Raw genomic sequence first — 12,893 nt, forward strand, 5'->3', positions numbered from 1 at the left:
AGTAACAATTAAAAGCTCTTATTGCCTGACAGCAGCTTTCAGATCTACAGGAAATTATTGGAGGGGTTTGGTGCAGTTCGTAATGGGCCAAGCATCAATGTCATAGATGCCGTCCAGAAATTATTACAGTTGTTTGGCTACTGTGTTGGCAGTATCAGCAGGATAACTAAGAAGTATAATGCTACCAACAGCATACATTTCTTTCTTAGTCCTAGATGTGGTGCTTTGAAGACAGAAATGAGGTGAGGACAAGTAACTTCTATTATTTCTGCCAACTTGATGGATAACGTCAAAACTGTCATTTTAGCTATTCTAAATCACAGTGAAACAAATATTAAGGAAAAATTAGAATATGCCTTTAATAGTTGGATTGCAACTTTTTGTCTTGATGTTTTTAGGGTTTTTTGTTTGTTTGTTATTTGTTTTGAGACAGGATCTCACTCTGTTGCCCAGGCTGGAGTGCAGTGGCATAATCACAACTCACTACAACCTCTACCTCCCAGGCTCAAGTGATCTTCCCACCTCAGCCTCTTAAGTATCTAGCACTACAGGTGCATGCCACCATGCCCTACTAATTTTTTACTTTTTGTAGAGATGAGGTCTCTCCACGTTTTCCAGGCTGGTCTCAAGCTCCTGGACTCAAGCGATCCTCCTGCCCCAGCCTCTCAAAGTGCTAAGATTACAGGCCTGAGCCACCACACCCAGCCAGATTGTAAAGTTAATGGCAAGAAGGAAATATTTTAACATAATGCAATGTGATATAATACAACAAATCTACCAGAGCTGTGTAGCACACCAAAGAGAGAAGGAATTTTCCTGAAGACTGACAGGCAGCATGCTGATATACTAAGCAGGCTGATATTTTAATCAATGCCCTAAAATAAGGACCCTAAAATAAGCTCAAAAGATATTGAGATTTTCTTTTAAATGAATTATTCATAGGCCAAATAGCAAATTAAAAATAACGTTATTGGCCAAAAACTCTGACAGAAAGAGTAACCATGGTTAGTAGAGTCAGCTGTTACTCAGAAGAACCGGACTCTTCTTCTTTGTTCCTAGCTTTATGACTCACTCACTAGTTTACTCTCATAGTTTATCCAAAATCCCTGTGTCTATATGTATCAGATTACGGAGATACTTCATCAACTATGCATAATGATATGGAGCTAATCAACGTGGAAAATAACCTATGAACCACACGATTCATGCTTCTTCTTCTGACTTTGATAGAAAAAGATAGCTTATGAGAGAACATGATTATCTTCTAGGAGGTCAGCTCTGAATATCCCCAGCTTCCTTGATTGGCTATTATAAACTATGAATTTTCCTATGCCCCTAGAGAGTAATTCTCCTGAAGCACAGCTTCAAGAGGCAGCATGGTTAGATTAGGAAGGAAAAACCTTGTCATTGGAGTTTGGCTTCCAGCTCTACCCTAGTTGAGCTTGTTTGTTAATACTTCACTAGTTTCCAATATAGATAGACACTGAGTACCATTGAGGCACAAAGGGAAGCTCCATTGGGTTACAGGTGGAGCTGAGCTACTGATTACATTAAGACTTACACTGGCAGAGTAGGGCCTGGAACAACTGGAGTCCCTAGGCCTTTTGGCTACAGGCAGACGCCATACTATGCTTGACCCCTAATATGCTATAAAAATAATACTGGTTTCTATGAGATCCATGATATTAAAAATGCTGAGATGTCTAACATTGGCATTTTCCAGTCTGGAAATACAAGGGCTGAAATAGGATCAAAGTTTTAAAAAGCCTGGTGAACACAGCGACAACTTGCCTCTATTGGGTTTTCTGTACTGCTCTCACTTTTCTCCTCTATCAGTTTTCCTCATTGCTGTCATAGAAATTATTCTAAACCCATGCTCTCCTGAAATCCCACCAGTGATGCCTGTTGTCTACAGAGAAATGTCTAAACATGGCCTGTGAGGTTTGTCTTTCTCTAGCTTGCGCCTGTTTCTCTGGGCTCATCTCCTATCACTGCCACTCAAACCCCCGCAGCAAGATCACATGGCTTCCAGCTCCTTGGATACCCTGTGCTTTTTCATGCCTCCATGCTTTGCTCAAGTTGTGCCTTCTGATTAGAATGCATTTGCCTAGTAAACTGCAATCCTTCTTTCATATCTCAACTGCTTCCTCCTTTCTGACTGCCTGTCCGCCTTGAACATGCTTCTGTGATTTCACTTTTGAGGTATTATGATTTGCACCTCTGACTCCCCCACCAGGTCAGGGACCGTGTCTCATTTGTCTCAGTAACTCTGAGGGCTGGCACCCTAGGCAGTGCTGTAACGTTTGCTGGGCAGATGGACACACTGACAGATGGTTGAATGGATGGATGAATTCAAGTTAATGTGGTCTTGTTCACCAAATCTGAAAACTCTGGCACAGAAGCCTTGCGAATAAAAAGATGTACGGTTTTGCATAATGGGTACTTGTCTGGTACTTGGCATGCCACAGTTTATCCTTTTATGTTAATCTCCTGTTTCTCCAAGAAGATCGTAAATTATCAATACACATACCAGCGAGGTGTGCTATAAGTTGCTGCAAGACTTGATTCTTCTCAGACTTTGTATTGCAAACGTCTGGTCGTTAACGCAAGTCCAACCACCGATTGCACCAGGGTTCCTCTTGAGAACAGCATTTTTAAAATAGGTGGCTGGTTATAACTGTGTGAAGATTAAGAATTGTTGGCAAGGCGAAAGGACCGCCTTCCTCTAATTTCTGGGGGCATTCATACGAATTAGCAAGAACTTTCTCTCATCTTTACTTCTGAATGCAGAGTTTGGCTGAGCACAGTAAATAGAGGGAGACTCAAATGGCTCAGTTTCCTCCCTAATTCAAAGCCTCATCTCTGGATAAAACAATGGAGTTTAATTTAAGTATTTAGATTTTTTTAAAGTGATTGCGTAACTATTTGCCTTTTAATTTTGCCTATTTCTAATTTTTTTACAAAATTGTCAATTTTTAATCACAAAATTTATTAAAAAAAAAAAAAAAAGTGGTTTTGACGCAGAAGAAAACTATCAGAACAAAACAGCCTTCTCAAGCTGAGCCAGACTTCTCTTTCTTCTTTATTCTTTTCCTCCTAACACTGGAATACAAGAACTAGGGTGACTGTGATGGTCTTTTTCTACTGCCATTCTTTCCCTCTAAATCAGAGGCACAAAATCATAGAAATACAATTAGCTAGTGAAACAAAGCCACATGACACCCTCGTAAGGAAGCCCTCCACTTTTTAGCCCTCATCAACTCAGCCCTTGCAATGTCACGTTTTGGGATATATGGGACTCTTCTAAGCCTATGGGGTTCTTGCTTTCAGGAGGCTTTTTTCTTTCTGCATAACTAGAGGAGTGTCTTTTTGAGTTTGGACTTTCTAACCTTGAGAAGGAGTTGACGTGCTTCTTCACTGAGTGTGAAATGAGCAGATGGTGTTGTTTCATTCCAATTTGTTTTGCATGGACTGAGGAGAAGGCTGTGGGGGAAGGGATAAATGTGTTCTATTCCTGACTGCTAAACACAACTTATTGGCACAAAAAAGCCACTTCACTAACATTGGATCATCTACTTCTTAATAAGGACTGGAGCTTCACTTATTCTACTTCAGGCTTGAAGTTATTATCACCATATTTTTCTCTTTGTCCAGAAAGAACTGTATTCTTATTACAGCACAAAACATATTTAGACTGTTTGCCCAAGCTGATAATTGAAGGAGTCTATAGTGGGCCCCTAAGGTAATGAAAGTCACCCAACACACACTTTTTTTTTAAACACCAGTCGCCCCTCAGCAGGCAGGTTCACCACATTTTTAGCTCTATATTCAGCTCACCTACACCCAACTCCACACCCCAAAGATGTTCCTGGGAAACCAAGATAAGAGCCTAACTATTCTCATGGAAAAGTTGCTAAATTCCCAGTGATCACCCAGCTAGCTCTCTATCTGGACTGCTAGGGGAAATATGGGCTGGAAAAGCGGTCGCAAGATTTCACCTTCCACCTTATGCTAGGGAACATGCAGAACTTCTACCAGGTAAGCAGGTGGAGACCTTTGTTCAATCTCATCCAGGGAAGGAGGCTCCCGGGGTAAGAGGGGGCTATATGATCTGTTGGCTGTCAGCCAAAGGTGATGTGTGCTCGGCTCCCACCACACAGCACCTTCATGCGCTACATCACCTTTTTAATTTTTATTTATTTATTTATTTATTTATTGAGATAGAGGCTTGCTCTGTCATCCAGACTGGAGTGCAGTAGCACCATCTCGGCTCACTGTAACCTCTGCCTCCCGGGTTCAAGCAGTTCTCATGCCTCAGCCTCCCAAGTGGCTGGGATTACAGGCACCCACCACATCTGACTAATTTTTGTATTTTTAGTAGAGACAGGGTTTTGCCATGTTGGCCAGACTGGTCTCAAACTCCTGACCTCAAGTGATCCTCCTACCTCCTCCCAAAGTGCTGGGATTACAGGTGTGAGCCACCGCACCCAGCCTACAGCACCTTTTTATGCCCCACCTTTTTATCCACTGGCACAAAAGCATCAATAATTAAGATGAAATTTGCTGGAGATTTCTTTGTGTCCACGTGGAAACACCCTCAGACATCATATCTAGAGGAGTACTGTGTCTCTTTAGCAGTTCTCCACAATGTTTCATCCACACTGCTCTTAATTCAGCTTGACCCCCCACATTTCCAGAGTCCCCCCAGTAAAAGCTTTGTGGTTATTGAACTTCTTGCCCTCCTTAGAAGGCAAATTAATAGACTTTCTCTTATTATGTATGGCCATCCTCTGCAAATCTCACATCCACCCCGAAGGACATTGAACAATATCCAATATTCTCCCCAGTAGACAATCCTGTTAATACAATCTTCTTTACCTCCTTGTTCCAGTTCAGGCGTAGTCTCCAGAATTCATGGAGGCTAATTCCTACTTTGCTTATTTAAACTGCTACTCCCCTTGTCTTGCAACTTCCCCTGCCCCTTCCTTGCTTTGACAGCCTGCTTGGGATGCCCTTCTTCCACCAGGTTCAGCCATCCCTCTAGGACAAGGACCCCTACACTGCTGCTTCCTTAAGGGGAGAAGTCCCCCTGTTTCTCCATCCTGCCTGGACCACTCTCTCAGAGGGTTGGGTCAGGTAGCACCAAATCGCTGTCCTTAAATGAGATCCTAACATAACACTTAAGGAATTTACAAACATGTTCATCCTTCATCAACACCTTTAGCTCTTAGAGACAGGCCACTAGTGGCCTCAGAAACTTACAGTAATTGTAAGACAGCACATCATAGGCCAACTCTGGAATTCCTCATGGTCTAGGCCCCACCTGTGCCCTCTCACATTTACTGCTTGTGACAGCTTTATGGGTTTGATGGCTGTCCATTTGAGTCTGGCTCTGCCTTTGGATGCTGTCCTTCAGAACTAGGGCTCAGCCTCTAAAACTGGCTGTCGCGTTTGATGCTGCTCTGGGGCTTCTCTCTTTTGACTTTGCCTTTGGTGGCCTTTCCTTGCCATAGCTGTGTGGAGGGTCCTGCCTGAGAACTGGTTGGTGGGCGTCTCCCACCTCACCCAGTCACCAAGGTGACACAAAACAAACTCAAAGTTTTAAGGGAAAAAGTAACATGAACTTACAATGTCATGATAGGTGTACCAGGTACCTGGTATTGAGCCAGTCTGCTCTTTTAACTTCCTGTATAGCTTGAAATAAATTTTTAAGAGGACATATATTATGAATAGTTATCATAAGGCAAAAGAACTATTTCTAAAATACTGTACACACAAATGATAAATATAAAACATTTAAAATGAGCAGATAAAATATTTAAATCAGTTTTTATATCATCCCTTCTTTCCCCCAATCCCCAGGCAGGTCTGATACCTAAATTATTATTGTTGAATGCTGAACTTCTTCCCTTTTTAATTAAAAAATGTAACTAATTTTAAAAAGTAACTAAATCTATCATTTCCAAGACAAAATCTGTAAGTTGGGGAGATACAGAGAAGAACTGTGTATTCAACTATTTAGAACTATTTTCAAATGTTTGTTTTTCAACAGAATACAAAATGTTGTCTTGGCTGGAATTTGTCTCCTAATATATATATATTTTTTAAATTTTTGAGACAAGATCTTGCTCTGTCACTGAAGCTGGAGCATAGTACCACAGTCTCAGCTCACTGCAACCTCAACCTCCAGGTTCAAGTGATCCTCCCACCTCAGCCTCCAGAGTAGCTGGGACTACAGGCACCCAGCACCACACCCAGCTAATTTTTGTATTTTTTTGTAGAGATGGGTTTTTACCACGTTAGCTAGGCTGGTCTTGAACTCCTGGGCTCAAGCAATGTTCCTACCTTGGCCTCCCAAAGTGCTGGGATTGCAGATGTGTACCACTGTGCCCAGCCCTGTCACCTAATCTTAAAAATACACATGGGTTTCACAGGACATCGTAATTTTCATTCCTTTCAACCTAACAACACATTTTAAAAGCACTACTTAATATCTAAGAATACCTCATGAATCCTTTTAATAATTTCCTCTTTTTTGACTAAGAAGAATTTTTGCCAAAAAGAGCTGGAAGTGAGAAAACTTTGGTACTGCATTTAACTGTATTGATCTTTCATTCTCTGAAAGCTTGTCAGAATATTGTCTTCTCTGGTTTATCATTTTTCCCTCACCTACTAGTTGAATAACAGTTAAAAGGTCACGTCTTTCTCATACCATCGCCAAAGTAAACATTTCTCCAATTACCCATAAAGGGCAAATGCTTCCAAGGAATTATTTATTGTTTATTAACAAAAGGCACAGGCTATAAGAGAAGGCTCTGTGTCACATGTATGAATACTTGGCAGTAACATTTAAGTATCCCTAAGCCTAAAAAAAATAGAAATCATGTCACATTTGCTATATTTCTAAAAATTTGTTAACCAACTACCTGCTAAAGTGTATGTAGAGTGGATCCGAAGAGCTATTTCTTGGAAGCATCACCCTCACAATTCATTTGTTTTACAAATGTCTATTGCCTGGCAATATTATAGACACCGGAAATATAGCAGTAAACAAAGGAGACAAAAATCCCTGTACTTTTTACAGCTGTAAAAAGAAAGTCTCAGTTTCTTTAGCAGCTCCAGCTTATCAGAAGTAAATGCGGTATATAAATGATTACTTGACTCCAAAGAAATCCAGGCTTTCACAGTCAGACTATAAACTTTCTGGCCAATATCTTTTGGAAGGAAGGGCTGAGAGGTATCCTCTCCAAACTCCTCCTCTGCCCGGATCAGTGTTTGTTAAACTCTTCAATATTTTGTTGTAACTGTAGATGGTCCCTTTCTGGACAAAGACCCTCTGGGTTCCTGGAATTATTTTCTTATATACATGAGCAGCACTTTTTCAGGTTTACTTGATTGTCCACATGCAACAAACATTCTTCAAGCTTCTCTGATATAAGAAAAAGTCATTTTAAGTAATTGAAATTTTATCAAGTTAAGTAAGGAAATGTCCTGGCTTTGTTGTACCTAGGTTGGTCATGTAAGCACAATGCTATAGAATGGCTAGATTAGGGAGTAAACTGGAAGAAGCCTCGGAAGTCCCGTCTATCCTGACTCCCCTTTCCTTTCCCTTCAATTTATCTCTGCCACTCAGATACCTCACCACAAGAAACAAATCCAACATAGGGCTGGTTATTACTCTGTACTGAATTGCCTTCTCCAGGTATCATTTTTCATATATGCAGACACCTGTTAGAAGATTAGCAGACTCTGCTAACAGTCACTGCATCTGGAAGATTGAAGGGAGCTAACACTAAGAGTTCAAATTGTGTGGCAGGCTCTTTACGTGCCACATTGGTTAATTCCTACGGTAATCTCTATGAGTAGGTTTTCTCATCTTGTAGAGGAGCAATCCAGGATTCAGAGACGCTCGATGATAAGCTCCCAGATCACACACCCTTCCAGGGCTGCAGCCAGCAGTCAAATGCAGCCTTTGTCTCCCTTAGTCCGGAGACATTTCTCACATTTCTTACCTCTGTGGCACACAAAACCTAAAGATAGCCTCAAGAGTGATGACTGCCTGGCAAGAGGGTTGAAAGTGAGGGGAAAGAACAGAGACATGAAATGAGAGACGAAAAGGAAGCAACTTGCTGACATTGCAGTTTTCTCTAAACCGGATCCAGCGCAGAGCTACGTTCTTACTGCTTTGATAAAATTCCTGATTCTCAAAAATACTGACTCGGCAGGACCTTAGAGGTCATGTAGCCCAACTCACCATTAAAAGCTTTATTCAGTCATTAACTCACTTTATTACCGTTGGTGATCTGGGAAGCAGTGTCACTGGCTTGGCAAGTGAGCGCATTTCTCTGAACCACAGTTTTCCACTGTCTCATCGTGGGCTTGTCTAGAGAGATTTGACTTTAAATAATAAGAATTATTTACATCTATTTTGCTTTTCACAGTGGTCAAAATGCTTTCGTTCATATACCTTATGCCCTTTAAACTCTCATTTCCGTGATAAGGGGGGCGAGTGCATTTTATGGTGGAAAAGCTGGGAGCTAGACCAGAGAGATCTGGGTTCAGATTTTCACTTTGCAATACACCAGCCATGTGAACTTGGGCAGGCCGTTTACTCTCTTTAAGCTTCCTTAGGAAAGTTGCCTTTTTCTTTAAGCCTCCAAGTTCTCATCTGCAAACTGGGGGCCAATAATACTTCCCACATGTGGTTGAACTAAGAGAGGTTACGTATGTGATGTGTGTGCACAGGGAAAGTGCTCAGGTTTGGTTGTTTTTCTCTTTCCTTTTCTTTTTACAGCTGAGAAACTAGAGAAAACGTAAAGCAATGCTTCCAAGATAAAACTGCCAGTGATTGGTGAACAGAGGCCAAGCCTTTTTACTGCAGTTCTAGGGCTCTTTGTACTACACCATGCTGCCTGGAATAATTTTCTTTTCCTTCTTTACTCCTTGGATTTGTACACACTTTGCCCTATTTAGCTAATTTCATTGTAGTGTAAAGTCTTCACTCCCCTTCTCTACTCTGGGCCTTCTGCTTTGCTGTTTCTTCTTCTTGTGGTGCTGTCCTCCCGGCAGTTTCTTGCATGTTGCCTCTTGCTAGTTTCCTGTGTGTTTAATATGCTCGTTGGAAGTTTAAGACAAATGAACAAGATGCTTTCATCCATGTCCCTCAAATGTAAAATCTGGTTCTCATATAGAAGACCGAGCAGCTGTGGTGGCATCCAGGCAGATGGGCTCTGAGTTCCCTGGCTTCTGGTGCCCGGGTGTGACGTGCTGCGGCTGCCTTCTGGATTTTGATGACTGCTCCCCTGGCCCTGCAGCTTCCCCAGCACTCCTCTAACACACTCTGATTTAAACAGCCCTGCATTCAGTCTTTCACATACCCTTGTAACACACAGAACTGGTGCAGCCCACTGGGAGCTCAAATGAATCACTGCCGAAGGAATTGGTGTTGTTGAAGAGGTCGTTCTTCCAAGACTATGCAGAAATACATGCAACTCTTCTAAAACTATCTTTATTTAGGTCATTGAAAATGTATGGTCACCATGTCGTACTGGAGTGAAAAATAAATGTGGAAGCAAGCAGACTTATAATACAGCATGCACACATATTTATGTAGAAAAAGATACTTGTCACTCATTTTCTTTATCATAAATTCAAGTGGTACAATTGGAATATTACCCAGCCCAGAGAAAACATAGAATCACAGATCTGAGAAAATTCTCAAGAGATCGTCTTGACAGCCTACCTGTTTCTCTGTAAGCAGAGGAAATGACTAAATTAATCAGAATTGAGAGTTAATGCTCTCTTACTGAAAATTCCTGTTCTCCTGTGAAGCCTATTTACATATCTGAAATTGTTTTCTTAACCACCACATGACAATCCCTTGGGAAGTCCCAGAGATAAGTGGGATCATATTTGTTTTCCTTCCTGAGAAAGGCTCTAGGGATATGATCTAGAAAGCTTGACAAGAAACCCTGTGTCACATCCCTATTCTATCCGTAGTAGGCTGCCCCTCTCCTTGCTCTAGTGGGTGTTCAGGTGCTCACCCAACCAGCCCCATTGGTGCAAGGCTGAGCCCATACTAATACCTTTTGTCTGCAGGACCACTGACGATTTCTAAGGATCCTAGTTTTCAGGAAGAGCAGAACAAAAATAAATCTAGTGGCCTGGACAGTGGTTCACACCTGCTATCCCAGCACTTTGGGAGGCTAAGGCAAGAAGCTTGCTTGAGCTTAAGAGTTTGAGACCAGCCTGGGCAACATGACAAAACCTCATCTCTACAAAAAAATACAAAAATTATCCAGGTGTGGTGGTGCACACTTGTAGTCCCAGCTACTTGGGAAGCTGAAGTGGGAAGATTGTTTTAGCCAGGGAGGTTGAGGCTGCAGTGAGCCATGATAGCGCCACTGCACTCCAGCCTGGGTGACTCCATCTCAAAAAATAAGTAAGTAAATAGATAAATCTGGAAGTTGGCAAGGGTTCTATGCTTCTGCTGGGCTGCTCTTAGAGCTAGGACTCTCACAACCCATTGCAAACCAGCTTTACTCTTGCCCTTTGTCCCCCTTCTCTCCAAAGCTCTGGCCAAGCCCTCAAGCAATGCAAGAAGGGAAAGGACAAACTCCCCAATGAGCAGTGGAGCCGGTCCCCTGGATCCCACTGCTTTCAGGACAGTGTGCCTCTCCCACGCCCTCTACCCCTCCTCGTGCTGGTCTCTTCTCAGCTGAGCAAGGCAAGACCATCAAATCAAGTCACATCAAATCAAATCAAAGAGAAGAAAGCAATACTCCAGACCACGTGTGGGAGCCTGAGACCGCATGGAGCTTTTTCTGTGCCCTGCCTGACCACCTGCCACGCTCTTAACTTCTTTACACAGTTGCCAGGACTTATTTGAAAGGGTGACTTGAGTTTATCTCCTTTCCCTGGATTCCCATCTTTCCAGAAAAATCCAGAATGGTAGTAATGTAACCTTTGTGGCATAACAAAATATCAGTCTCATCCTCAAACACTTTTAAAATATGCTTATCAACAACATTGCAGGAAAGAGGGAATAACAGTCTGCGTAAATACCTGGCTTAATCATTTTGCAAGCCAATTATGGAAAAAGAACTATAATTTTACTTTTTTCTAGAAGAACAGAAAGGAAGTCAATAAGTGATATAACACTTGGAATCTGGGGGTGGGTGCGGTGGCTCATGCCTGTAATCCCAGCACTTTGGGAGGCCAAGGTGGGAGGGTCACTTGAACCCCAGGAATTCCTGACCTTGTCTGGGCAACATGGCAAAACCCTGTCTCTACTAAAAATACAAAAATTAGCTGGGAAGAGGGTGCATGCCTGTAGTCCCAGCTCCTCTGGAGGCTGAGGTGGGAGGATCACTCACTTCAGCCTAGGAGGCAGAGGTTGCAGTGAGCAGAACACGTCACTGCATCCCAGCCTGGGCAACACAGCAAGCCCCTTTCTAAAAAAAAGAAAAGAAAAGAAAGAAAGAATCGGAATCTGCAACGTCACTGGGTCACTGGGGCAAGCTTTGTCCTTACCAGGAACTATTCACCTCACTCCAACATAGGAATTACACTCCAGGGATACTTCCAGGGTCCCAGCTTCCCCCACCCGCAAGATGACATCCACTCTCTGTGGATCCCACCACTTGGCACGATTGCTTGCTCATAGTCTGTAAGTCTAGTTAGAGCCCCATTCATATCTTGATGTTTCTCATAAACACAAATACACATTTTTATTCTTTTACTTTCTCTTGTTTCTCTCTTTCATTAAGTGCCTCATCTTCCCCACCAGGGCCTGGGATTTTGTCACCCAGGCTCTGGGTGACAAAGCCATTTAGTTCTCTAGGCTTCTGCCTGGCTCAGTCCAGCCCAGGTGCACGCCCAAGGCTTATTACCTGCATTCTTGGTCTTGCTCCTCAGGAACTTCCTGTATACTAACCTGGCTCCATAAGGTTTTGAACAAGAGGTGATGAGGCTCTCTCGGGATGGGGATGGATTTCCAGCACAGTTAAGAGTGCAGGGTCATATGGGACATTATCTCCACAGTCGGGCTCTGTCTAGATTCCAGTCCTTCCAAGGAGACTATGAGTGAGCCTAATCTTGTACTTAACTCCCCTAAAAAGAGAAATTAATTGGATGTGTATTAGTCTGCTAGGGCTATCATAACTAAGCACCAAAGACTAGGTGGTTTAAACAACAGAAATGTATTTTCTTACAGTTCTGGAGGCTAGAAATCAAAGATCAAGGTGCTGCAGGTATGGTTTCTTCTGAAGCCCCCCTCCTTGGCTTATCTTCCTGCATGGCATTTCCTCATATAGCATTTCCTATGTGTGTACACACCCCTGATGTCTCCTGTGTGCATCCAAATGTCCTCTTTTTATAAGGACACTAGTCAGATTGGATTAAGGTGCAATCTAATGGCCTCATTTTTTTTTATTTTTTATTTTTTATTATTTTTTTTTTATTTGGTGAGACAGGGTTTTGCTCTTGTTGCCCAGGCTGGGGTGCCATGGCATGATCTCGGCTTACTGCAACCTCTGCCTCCTGGGTTCGAGCGATTATCCTGTCTTAGACTCCTGAGTAGCTGGGATTACAGGTGCATGCTACCACACTGGGCTAAGTTTTGTATTTTTAGTAGAGACGGGCTTTCATCATATTGGTCAAGGTGGTCTCAAACTCCTGACTTCAGGTGATCCGCTTGCCTTGGCCTCCCAAAGTGCTGGGATTACAGGTATGAGCCACTGCACTCAGTAATGGCCTCATTTTTAATGTAATCACCCCTTTAAAGGTCCATCTCCAAATATAGTCATATTCTGAGATACTGGAGGCTTCACATATAAATACAGAGGGGTCACAATTCACTCCATAATTGGTGTGTTTGCTACCTTCTGATATGA

This window comes from Cebus imitator, unplaced genomic scaffold (assembly GCF_001604975.1).
Source record: "Cebus imitator isolate Cc_AM_T3 unplaced genomic scaffold, Cebus_imitator-1.0 Scaffold203, whole genome shotgun sequence".
NCBI classification, from domain to species: domain Eukaryota; kingdom Metazoa; phylum Chordata; class Mammalia; order Primates; family Cebidae; genus Cebus; species Cebus imitator.